Here is a 13,408-nt window from a genome sequence, read left to right as displayed (position 1 = left end):
TAAAGACTTGAAGCCTACTGGAGTTACAAAAGTCAGAATAGGCCATGGCGGTTATATTCCAGCAAAAGGAATAGGAACTATTACAATTGAAGCACAATCAGGTACTAAAGCAATTTCTGATGTTCTTTATGTATCAAATTTAGATAAGAACTTGTTAAGTGTTGGTAAATTGTTAGAAAAAGGTTTCAAATCGTATTTCAAAGATAAACATTGGTTGATCAAGGAAGCCTCAGGACATGACTTTTTTAAACTCAAAATGAGAGGCAGAAATTTCTCATTAAATCCATTAGAGGAAGAACAACTGGTGTTTTCAACAAGAGAAAATGCTTCTGAGTTATGGCATAAGAGACTTAGATACTATCATTATCAAGGGCTTCTCAAAATGCAAGAATTGGTGATAGTCGAGAACCTTTCTAAAAGTAGGAGCGAGTTCTAAAAATTGTTTGACTTGTCAATTTGGAAAACAAAGTAGACTTCCATTCCCAAAAGAAAGTTGCAGCTGGTTCATACCGATATTGGAGGACCCCAAAGGACTCCTTCACTTAAAGGTAGTCTCTATTATGTTATTTTTATTGATGGTCTGACCCGAATTTGCTATATTTATTTTTTAATGTATAAATCGGAGGTCAAGAGCATTTTTTGGAAGTTGAAAGAGAAGTTGGAAAATGAAAGTTGCTGCAAACTTAAGAGTTTACGATTTGACAATGGCAAGGAGTACACTTCTTGACAGTTTGGTCTATTTTGTGAAGAAGCAGGGATTGAACGTCAACTTACTACTCCTTATACTTCAGAACTAAATGGAGTTACTGACAGAAGAAACAGATTTATCATGGAGATGGCAAGATGTATGTGGCACAAAAAGAATATGCCGAAGATGTTTTAGGCAGAGGCAGCAAATGAAGCTGTGTTCCTAAAAAATCAACTTCCCTCAAAATCTGTGAAAGATCAAACTTGTCACGCCCCTAGGCTACCCCCTGTACGCGGGCACGTGACCAAGGATCACGAATGACCCCAAGCTAACCCTTCTGGCATAATCATAAACATACTAAAGATAAACTGATGCGATAAAACTGTACGGAAGCTAAATCATATGAATAATCCAAAATGATAGGGAATACCCATATACTGAATCTGAATATATGAAAACTGCAAGTTTGAGTATAAATGAGAAGTCAAATTCTTAGACTAAAGCTGAAACTAACTATGTCTAAAATAAAGCCTCTACTAACTGTAAATGTTGGGACATGCCCCAACTAGATCTAGCAAAACTGAAACTAAAGCTAAAAGCAAGAAAGATAAACATGTCACTAGTCCTCGAAAAAAGAGAACTCACCCCTGATGCTGCTGAACTGAATATCGGGAACCGATCTATGTGTGATCTGACTGCTGAGGACCTGAACCTACATCACGAGAAGATGTAGTGCAGAGTATGCGTTAGTACTTGAAAGGTACTGAGCATGCAGGATAGAGTAAAGGTGAAATAACATATAACTGAACAAAGCAATAATGCAGTGATATAATCTGAACATGATATAGATGTTGAGTACTGAACTAACTGAATGCATTGACCAATTTTATAACATGCTAAGACTGAATACTGAATGTACTGATAAATGGTCACTGTAGTAGAATCTGACTTAATTGTGGGAGCTACTAATAACCGACAATAAAACCACATGAGCTAAGTGTTGAGTCTGATGTATACGCCCCATCGAGAGGACCCAATATACCCTGCCAGAGGTATAGAGGCATACTGGTGTGATCATTAAAATGATGCCCATAGAGAGGACTTACAGGCTACATGGCTCGTAGTTGTGGGACTATATGGGTGACTGACCCTAGTCCAACTCGGCATTATGCTACTCCCGATAGATTAAGTGATTAAGACATTTTGATAGAATTACTGTAATATACTGGATAGCTCAAAACTGACATGAAAACTGAGAATGCACATTAATAAACTGATATTGACACATTCAAAAACTTAGGCATGTATATCTGAAATAACTGAAATATATGACCTAGCATATGTAATTCAAGAAGTAAAGAACTACATAGCTAGGGTTCTGAAATTCATGCAAGAAACCAAGTAATAACATGATGATCTGATTTGGATCATTCTAACGTATAAAACCCAAGAATTTCAGACATTCTTGAAACCCTAGGTCTAGTTAATATAAGGGAATCAAGAATATGACTGAATTCACGGACATAATGGGCGAAAGGAATCCACTAGTGAAACCCCATATACCTAGTGACGAATTCCACGGAGAAATCTTTAGATTTCGAGGCTGGAACTGATGGAACCTAGCTGCATTCTTGAACTAGGGTTCTTGACATCTCATCTCCTTTTACGCTCTAATTTTTCTAAGTCTTGAAGAATTATTGACTTAGGTAATTTCTACTTATGTTTCTAGGCTAAAATTAACAAAAACCACATTGTTTAGGAGTCAAATGAATAAGGAAAAGACCAAAAGACCCATGACTTAACTGTTGTCAGGGTCACCAACGAATGGGACCGACGGACCGTCGATCGATTGACGGTTCGTGCTAGTCGACTATCAATCGGGACTGAACCTGGATTTTGACGGTCCAAACTTTGGATCTGGACCACAGACCATGGTCTGACCTACGGTCTGTGGGTCGTGGCTTAGCCTGACCCTTAGCCAAATTTTTTGATGCTTCTGGGATGAGGGTCGCAGATGCGAACCACGGACCTATAGGATGGATCATGTATCCTCCTACGGTCAGTAGGTCCTGACCGTGTGTTAGACCTTAGCTGATTTTCTAGATTCTACTTAGGAGGGGTTGCAGGTGGCATCCACAGACCACCAGCACGGGTCGTGGGTCACCCAACGGTCCGTGAGTGGTGACTGTGGTTTGCACCTGCAACTTCTGGAAAACTGCATTTTGGTAGTTCTAACATATGGGGTGTTGCATTATCTCCCTCTTGTAAACATTCATCCTCGAATAAAGACTAAACTAGCTGAAATGGAGTAAAAGGGCAGCAATCCCTACCACTAAACACTGGAAACTGAATTTTGACTGAACTAAGTTCCAAGAACATGCAAATACGCTGAAAATTGCAAGTACAAACTGAAGGAACATGATATTATGACTAAAACTACACGTGAATGACTGAAAAATGGAAGAGGAACTATTCCCTCAAGCTGGAGTTGAATTGGAAAAAGAGAGGTGAGGATACTTGGCCTTCATGGCTGCTTCTGCTTCCCAAATAGCTCCCTCTACGGACTGACTCCTCCACAAAACCTTAACCGAAGCGACTTCTTTGTTTCTCAACCTTCGAACTTGACGATCAAGAAGCTCAACTGGTACCTCTTCATAAGTGAGACTATCCTTCACAACCACACTTTCTAAAGGCACAATAGATGTTGGATCACCCACACACTTCTTTAAAAATGAAATGTGAAAAATTGGATGCACTACTGCTAGTTCTGTTGGAAAATCTAACTCATAAACCACTTTACCAACCCTTTTCAAGATCCTGTAAGGGCCTACATATGTAGAATTGAGCTTCCCTTTCTTGCCAAATCTCTTCACCTCTTTCATAGGCAACCCTTTCAGGAAAACCCAATCATGAACTTGGAACTGTAGTTCCCCTCTCCTTACATCTGCATAGGATTTCTGGCGACTTTCGGCTGTCTTCAGTCTATATCTAATGAGTTGCACCTTTTGCATAGCTTAATGAACTGAATTCGGGCCTACCAAGGCCACCTCACCTACTTCAAACCAACTAACTGGAGATCTACACCTACGCCCGTACAATGCCATATAATGGGCCATCTAAATGCTAGAATAGTAACGATTATTGTAGGAGAACTCTATAAGAGGAAGGTGATCATCCCAAACTACCCTCGAAATCGATCACACAAGCTCTCAACATGTCCTCTAAGGTCTGAATGGTACGCTCTGCCTGCCCATCAATCTGCGGATGAAATGTTGTGCTAAGGTTAACTTGAGTACCAAGACCTTTCTAAAATGACTTCCAGAAATGAGAGGTAAACCGAGGACCTCTATCTGAGATGATAGACAAAAGAACCCCATGCAACCTAACTATATCATTAATGTAAAGCTTGACGTAGTCCTCCGCCGAATCTGTAGTCTTGACAGCCAAAATGCATGAAGACTTGTAACTCTATCAATAATCACCCAAATAGAGTCATGTTGTCTACGAGTGCAAGGTAAACTTGTGATGAAGTCCATGTTGATCACTTCCCACTTCCAAGTAGGAATCTCGATCTCTTGAGTCATACCTCCTGGTTTCCAATGTTCTACCTTAGCTTGCTGACAATTGGGGCACTTAGCCACAAAATCCGCTATATCACTTTTCATAACATTCAACCACTAGACTTCCCACAGATCACAGTACATCTTAGTGACGCCTGGATGAATAGAATATCTTGATTTATGGGCTTCTGCAAGAATATGCTACCTCAACTCACCCACATTAGGAACACATAATCGACCTTGATAGTTAAGCACACCATCTCACTCTTTAGTTCAAGCAATATTGGATCACTGTCTTGCTTTTCCTTATCCTTCACTACCAAAGAAGATTCTGACCCATTCTAAACTGTTATCCACCATCTGATATGCTCATAAGACGAACTCTTAGGTGAGCAAGTCTGTGAACATCGTTTCCTAGTTCCTTTCTTTCTTCCTCAACATATGCCACACTACCCATCGATAGTCTGCTAAGAGCATCAGCTACTACGGTGGCCTTACCAGTATGGTAATGCACACTCATCATAAAACTTGAGGGACTCAAGCCATCTTCTCTGGAGAAGATTCAACTCTTTCTAGGTAAACACATACTGAAGGCTCTTATGGTCAGTGAACACATCTATGTGAACACCATACAAGTAATGTCTCCAAATCTTAAGTGCAAACACTACTGCTGCAAGCTCGAGGTCATGAGTTGGATAGTTCTTCTCATGCACCTTAAGCTACCTAGAAGCATATGTTATAACCTTACCTCGCTGCATCAACACACAACCAAGGCCGACTCTCGATGCATCACAGTAGATAACATAACCGTCTGAACCCTCTGGCATAGTCAAAATAGGAGTTGTAGTCAACCTAGTTTTCAGTTCTGCGAAGGTTTTCTCACAATCATCTGACCACTGATACTTGACCTTCTTCTAAGTCAACTTAGTCAATGGAGAGGCTGTGGATGAAAATCCTTCCACGAACCTTCTGTAATAGCCAGCTAACCCAAAGAAATATATGATATCTGTAGGAGAGGTAGGTCTGGGCCATTGTTTCACTGCTTCTATTTTCTAAGAATCCACTCTGATCCCTTCACTAGACACAATATGCCCAAGGAAGGCAACTGATTTAAACCAAAATTCACATTATCTAAACTTAGCGAATAACTGGCGATCTTTGAGAGTTTGCAGAGCAACTCTCAAGTTATTCATATGTTCCTCCTCATTACTAGAGTAAATAAGGTATCATTAATAAAGATGATTACAAACAAGTCCAAATAGTGCTTGAACACTCTGTTCATCAGATCTATGAAAGCTGTAGAAGCATTGCTTAGTCCAAATGACATAACTACGAATTCATAATGACCATAATGAGTTTCGAAGACTGTTTTCGGAATGTCACTATCTCCGACTCTAAGTTGATGATAACCGGATCTGAGGTCTATATTTGAGAAATGACTAGCACTTTGAAGTTGATCAAACAAGTCATCAATCCTCGGGATAAGGTACTTATTCTTGATTGTGACCTTGTTCAACTACCTATAGTCAATGCACATTCTGAGAGATTCAAATACTATGTCTAATGAAGCCCTTATCAAGAAGGTCTTTCAACTGCACTTTCAAAAGCTCAGCTGGAGCCATCGTGTAAGGAGGGATACAAATAGGCTGGGTAACTGGAAGGAGATATATTCCAAAGTCAATTTCCCTTTCGGGAGGAACTCAAGGAAGATCTTCTGGAAACACATCTGGGAACTCATTGACTACTGGAAACTGACTCAAGAGTTGGGGTTTCAGAGCTTGAATCCTTAACCCAAACTAGATGATAGTGATACCCCTTAGAAATCATCTTTCTGTCCTTAAGGTAGAATTGAATCGACCCATAGACGCTAAACTACTACCCTTCCCTTCTAAGAATGGTTCGTTTGGAAATTGGAAACGAACAATCCTAGTTCTACAATCAACTGAGGCATAACAGGAATGTAACCAATCCATGCCTAGAATGATATTGAAGTCTACCATTTCTAACTCTACAAGATCAAGTGAGGTGACTTTCTAAGAGACTATGACAGGACAATTTTTTTATACCCATCTAGCTATAACTTGCTCATCGACTGGGTAGAGACGAAGAAGGGTTCTGAGAGAGTTTTTGGAGTAACATCGAATTTGACTACTATAAAAGGAGTTACAAAGGAAAGAGTAGACCATGGATCTAACAATGCATAATCATCTAAGTCAAAGACTCATAACGTACCAGTGACTATATTTGGAGAGTCTTCTTGATCCTAGTGAGCTTGGAGAGCATACGACCCATTTTGGCGCTGATTGCCACCTGTACCAGATGTGTAACCATGTTGAGTCGGGTGACCTGCTGGTGCTGCTGTGTTGTAGACTAAGCTTTACCATTATTACCTCCTTGACTCTGTTTAGAAGGACAATCTTTCAACCTGTGATAAGACTGATCACCCCTAAAGCACCCTTTCTTTCCTGCAAGACAGTTGCCTGGATGGTTATTACCACACTTACGACAAGTTGGGTTTGTTCTAGTGCCTGAAACACTACCTTCAGTCTTAGAGCCTGTCACCCTACCTTTCTAATCATTACAGAACTTGGAGGATGGAGCACTGGCTGATAAAGGTGCTGAGCTGGAGGTTTATGCTGAAACTGCGAGCCATTTCCACCACCCAATTTCTGTTGAGAATAGTCATAGTTTCCTGTCCTAGCTTTCTTATTCTCTTTGGCTTATTGCCTAAGCTTATCACCCTTAACTTGCTGAGCATGATTCATTAGCCTATAGATGTTCATATCTTCAAGTAGCATGGCATTCCTACACTCTATTTTCACAAGATTGGATACCCCATACATGAACTTGTTCTTTTGAGTCCTGAAGTCAACAACCATGTGAGAAGCATACCCAGAGAGTTAGGTGAACTTGAGCCCATACTCTTGGACTGTCATAGAACCCTACCTCAAATTCATGAACTCTTGAGCTTTTTTCTCTCTCAACTCTTTTGGGAAAAACCTGTCCAGAAAGGTCTCACTGAAGCAATCCCAAGTGATAGGAGTTGAATCTGTACCCATGTTCTCCTTCCACTGAGTATACCAAATATGAGCTACATCCTTAAACTGGTAAGATGCCAACTCAACCCGATCATTTCCAATTACCTGCATCACTCCAAAGATTTTCTTGACCTCATCAATGATGCTTTGGGGATCCTCACTAACCTGCGATCCTAAGAACTCTGGTAGATTCATCCTAGAGACATCACAAACTCTAGCTGCAGCTGACCCAACATTAGCATTTGCCGAAACTGGAGCCTATTGATAATTATTTTTGGTCACACTCTTAGCCAACAACTGGATTGTGTTTCCAAATCCTGCATTCGAAACTTCTTGATCTGGGACTTAGGGAGCTGCGTTTGCATTCCTGGTATTTACATTCCTTGCGTAGGCTCTACAAGGAAGCATGATCTGAAACGCCCAACGAAGGATTAGAACGAGAAGTTGGATCACACCTCACGCACGATAAGAGTAGCAAGAAATTGAAGTTTTCCTAATATTTTTTGCAACCTCCTTCTCATTAAATGTGGTGCACTTCACACCCATAAATAACTCTAATTAGTGTAGCTTTTCAGATATCCTAGGACTCTTAAACCTAGTGCTCTGATACCAAGTTTGTCACACCTCTAGGCTACCCCCTGGATGCAAACACTGAACCTAGGATCACGAATGACCCCAAGCCAACCCTGCTTGCATAATCATAAGCATACTAAAGATAAATTGATGCAATAAAACTTTGCGGAAGCTAAATCATATGAATAATCTGAAATGATAGGGAATACCCATATCTTGAATGTGAATATATGAAAAATGCGAGTTTGAGTACATATGAGAAGTCAAACTCTAAGACTAAAGCTTAAACTAACTATGTCTGAAATAAAGCCTCTACTGATTATAAATGATGGGACAGGCCCTAGCTAATCTAGAAAAACTGAAACTAAAGCTAAAAGCAAGAAAGATAAACATGCCACTAGTCCTCAAAAAATTAGGACTAACCACCGATGCTGCTGAACTGAAGATCGGGAACTGATTTATGCGTGATCTGACTGCTGAGGACCTGAACCTACATAACGAAAAGATGTAGCACAGAGTATACGTTAGTACTTGAAAGGTATTGAGCATGGAAGATAGAGTAACACTGAAATAACATATAACTGAACAAAGCAATAAAGCAATGATATAATCTGAACGTGATATATATGCTGAGTACTGAACTAACTGAATGCAACGACCAAGTTTATAACATGCTAAGACTGAATACTGAATTAACTGATAAATGGTCAATACAGTAGAATCTGACTGAACTGTGGAAGCTACTAATAACCAACAATAAAACCACATGAGCTAATTGTGGAGTCTGATGTATAAACCCAATCGATATGACCCAATATACCCTTCCAGAGGTATAGAGTCATACTGGCGTGATCACTAAAATAATGTCCATAGAGGGGACTTTCCACTACGTGGCTCGTAGCTCTGTGACTATATGGGTGACTGACCCTAGTCCAACTTGGTACTATGCTACTCCAGATAGATTAAGTGATTAACACATTATGACTGAATTACTGTAATATCCTAGATAGCTCAAAGATGACCTGCAAACTGAGAATGCACATTAATAAACTGATAAAGACACATTCAAAAACTGAGGCACGTATATCTGAAATAAATGAAATATCTAGCCTAGCATGTGTAATTCAAAAACTAATGAACTACATAGCTAGGGTTCTGAAATTCATGCAAGAAGCCAAGTAATACAATGATGATCTGATTTGGATCATTCTAATAGTTATAACCCAACAATTTCTTAAATTCTAGAAACTCTAGGTCTAGTTAATTTAAGGGAATCAAGAATCTGACTGAATTCTAGGGACCTAATAGGCAAAAGGAACCCACTAGTGAAATCGAACATACCTGGTGACGAATTCCACGGAGAAATCTTTCGATTTGGAGGGTGGACCTAATGGAACGTTGATGCGTTCTTGTGTTCTTGACCTCTCTTCCCCTCTTACGCTCTAATTTCTCTAAGTCTTGAAGAATGATTAACTTAGGTAAGTACTAGTTATGTATCTAGGCTAAAACTAACCAAAACAATGTAGTTTAAGCTCTAAGCGACATAGTTTAGGGGTCAAACAAATAAGGAACAGACCAAAAGACCCCTGACTTAACTGTTTTCGGGGTCATCGACGGACGGGACCGACGAACTATCAATCGACTGACGGTCTGTACCGGTTGACCATCAATCGGGACTGAAGCTAGATTCTGAGGGTCCGACCTACGGCCCTGGACCGCGGACATTGGTATGACCTACGGTCCGTAGGTCCTGGTGTAGCCGGACCCTTAACCAAATTTCTTGAGGCTTCTAGGAGGAAGGTCGCGGGTGCGAACCACGAACCTGCAGGATGGACCGTGGGTCCTCCTACAGTCCGTTGGTCCTGACCATGGGTCGGCCTTAGCCATTTTCTAAGGATTCTACCGAGGAGGGGTCGCAGGTGGCATCCATGGACCACCAACACGGGCCGTGGGTCACCCTACAGTCAATGAGAGGTGACCATGGTTTGCACCTACAACTTCTGGAAAACTGCATTTTGGTAGTTCTAGCATATGGGGTTTTACAAAACTCCTTTTTAAGCATGGTATGGATAAAAGTCTCCGCTGCATTTTGTTAAAGTGTTTGGTTGTCTTTGTTTTACCTATGTACCTCAGGTCAAATGGGATAAACTAGATAAGAAGGCTCCCTCAGGCATTTTTATTGGGTGCAATAATGTTTCAAAAGCATACAAAATCTTTCAACCCGAAGGTGAGAAGATAGTTATTAGCAGAGATGTCCACTTCATGGAGAATGAAGAATGGGATTGGGATGACTCAAGGAATTCTATCCAGAAAACAAGCTCGTGGTTAAATGAAAGGGACCACTATCCACCAGTTAGGGGAACTCGATTTCTCTCTGATATATATGAGAGATGCAATGTTGCGATTCTTGAACCTGCTAACCCTAAATATGCTCTCAAAGACCCCAAGTGGAGAAATGCAATGGAGGAGGAGCTGTTTATGATCGAAAAAAATGATACGTGGTAGCTTATTGACAAACCTCAAGGCAGAAAAGTAATTGGGGTAAAGTGGATGTTCGGAACCATCCTAAATGCTGATGGTTCAATCAAAAAGAATAAAATAAGGATTGTATTTAAGGGTTATGCGTACATTTTCCGTGTAGATTATTTTGACACTTTGCACCAGTTGCTAGGCTCGACACGATCAGAATGCTAATAACTATTTTCTGCACAAAGTGGCTGGAAAGTGCATCAGATGGATGTCAAATCAGCATTTCTTAATAGCATTCTTGAAGAAGAAATTTATGTTGAGCAACCTGAAGGGTTTGTTATAGATGGAAAGGAAGATAAAGTCTATTGACTACATAAAGCTCTTTATGGCTTAAAACAGGTACCAAGATCTTGGTATAGTTGAATAGATGATTATGTGCTCGGTCCCGATATATTGTATGTTGTAAGTGTTTTATCAAGGTTCATGCATTGTCCTAGTGAAGTACATTTGTAGGCAGCAGAAAGAATTGTACGATACATCAAAGGAACCATCACCTATGGAGTCAAGTTTCCTAAGAGTCAACCTTTGAATCTTTGTGGGTATTCTGACAGTGATTGGGGCGGTCCCGAGGATGATGCAAAGAGTACTTCACGGTACTGTTTTAGTCTTGGTTCTAGAATTTTCTCATGGAGTTGTAAGAAACAAGATATTGTAGCTCTATCTATTGCCGCAACTGAGTTTGTGGCAGTTGCAGCAGCAGTAAATCAAGCATTGTGGCTGAAGAAAATTCTGGTTGATTTGCATATGGAACCAACTGGAAGCATCAAACTGTTCGTGGACAATGAAGCAACAATAGCTATATCTCATAATCTTCTGTTTCATGGAAGAACTAAGCACTTCAAAATCAAGTTATTTTTCTTGAGAGAAGTGCAAAAATATGGAGATATATTCACTAAGCCTTTACCACTCAGCAAGTTTTAGCATATCAGATAGAAATTTAGAGTTTGAAGTTTTCAAAGCAAGGAGGAAGTTAAGAATTTGCTTTATCAACTGTAATTAATATTAATTTTGCTACTTTATTAGGAATCTGCTAGTCGTGGGTTTACTGCTTTCTGTTTTCTGTTTTTTATTCTAGTCATATAAATGTAATCTGAAAACATCAATAAAAATGTTCTTGTACCGATATTCTTCTTGACTTCTCTGCTCTCTAATAGCTCATACTTCTGAAATTTACCAACAAACCCTTTGAATCTTTCAACTTTACTATTACTGTTCTTATTTTTCTTACTTCTATAACTGTTATTGTTATTGCTATGACGTCTAATTGTTTATTATCTCAATGATTTTATTTTATCAGAATTGGATTAGCATTTCTATGCATTTGTTCAAAGCTTTTGCCTTCTTGAAGAAAAAAAAGGAATTTATGTTGTTGTATTTCTGATCATGCTCTGTACAAGACTATATAATCAAAGTTAAGAGAAGAAAACCAATCATATGCTTAAAATTGTCCTATTTCTATTGGCTACCTTGTAACAAACATTTCAAAATTGTGGAGAAGATAACTACTACACTACTACTGAACTTATCCTAGTTTCCAATGTGTGTAAGTGTTGCTCAGTATATATTGCATACTAACAACTATTTACAGTAGTAAAAAATAAAGGGATGTGATTTAATCCATCATACAACAAATGGACAATGATAATGAATAAGGATATAACTGTAGGTTGATTTAATGTAGTCGAGTCATATATCATCTTCGGCTGGAGCTGGGTTTAATTTCTTGATACCAACACTTCTTTTGTTGCATTTCAGCATAACCAATGGTGAAATACACAATTAACACATCCATCATTTTGGAACTTTACTTTCATAATATTTATGTTGTAAAGCCATTTGTTTCTTTATGTGTCATTTAGAAACACTTATTGTAACAGTTACATTGTTATTTTATTAGAGATCGACTCCTTCCACTTCTCAGGTAGTCGAACTACGGATGGACCTTCGAACAAGAACTTTGTGGTACTGCTTCCACAGCCTCAGGATTATAAGATAAATTAAAAAAGACTGATATGTTGTAGCCTTTCTACCAAACTCTCAGTATAATGTTCCGCAAACTAAATGTAACATATGATGAAACATAAATATGTTAATATAAAGCTTAATCATCTTTTCTTTCTTTGCAAATCAATACCTAAAGCATGTACCTTGCACGGGCATCCTTTATCTAGTTCTACTATAAAAGATAGCTAAATTTCATAAATAATGTCTTTTTTTAGGGTGTTTGATATCCACATTGTAGCCTAAATGATTCTTTGCCTCTGTTAGGGCGCATTTGGGGGTAACACTCCTACCAAAGATTTTTCTATACCCAAAGCTAGATCCAAAATCTTCTTGCTAAGAGAGAAGCAGTATCATCAACGGGACCACATTCTTTGCTTGTCCCACTGAATTGGAATGCCTTAAATGGATGTGTGGTAACAGCTAAAACGCGAAGGTTGATTCCATCCTTGTAGAGGGAGATGAAAACTAGCTCCCCTTTTTACGAGCACAAACCATAGGTTAAGGGACAATCAACTATTTTTTGTTCTAATTAATGGCTGGCACATAATTTGATTTTCATAACAGGTTATCCACATTAAAACAAAAAACAAATGTCAGCAAAAGTACGAGCAACAAATAAGGAATAGAAAACATTATGACTAATTGGTCCGAAGGAAATAATTGACTGGTTGGAAAAGCTACCAAATGCTTCATTAGCACAAACATTATGACTAATTGGCCCAAGTGCTCACACTCATCTCCAAATCCCTAATTTTTCTAATTGCACTAATAATCATCGCTGCTAGCTGGTACTAGGACCTGCATGACGAAACATATTAAGATTGTAGCATGAGTATAAAAAATGGGTACTTTGTAGACATCACGTGTCGACTGAGCAATAAAGGTAAAAAAAATATGAAAATATATCATCTAGAAACAGACAGTGGTCAAAATGGATATATAAGAAAGCATACGAGCATACCGAAAGTAAATCTAAGTATACCTAAGCTAGACCTAATTGACCCCTATAAGCCTAT

At 39.1% G+C, this 13,408-nt stretch overlaps 1 non-coding gene across 1 annotated transcript; it reads right to left on the bottom strand.

Annotated features, from left to right (window-relative positions):
• Positions 1–12,755: 12,755 nt before the first annotated feature.
• LOC125819846 (U6atac minor spliceosomal RNA) lies at positions 12,756–12,880 on the bottom strand. Its single transcript, XR_007442493.1, has one exon. It is a non-coding gene; the product is annotated as a U6atac minor spliceosomal RNA (small nuclear RNA).
• Positions 12,881–13,408: the final 528 nt, after the last annotated feature.

This window comes from Solanum verrucosum, unplaced genomic scaffold, assembly GCF_900185275.1.
Source record: "Solanum verrucosum unplaced genomic scaffold, falcon-dt-bn FXZP01000239.1, whole genome shotgun sequence".
NCBI classification, from domain to species: Eukaryota; Viridiplantae; Streptophyta; class Magnoliopsida; order Solanales; family Solanaceae; genus Solanum; species Solanum verrucosum.
This window is presented reverse-complemented; position numbering and strand designations above follow the sequence as displayed.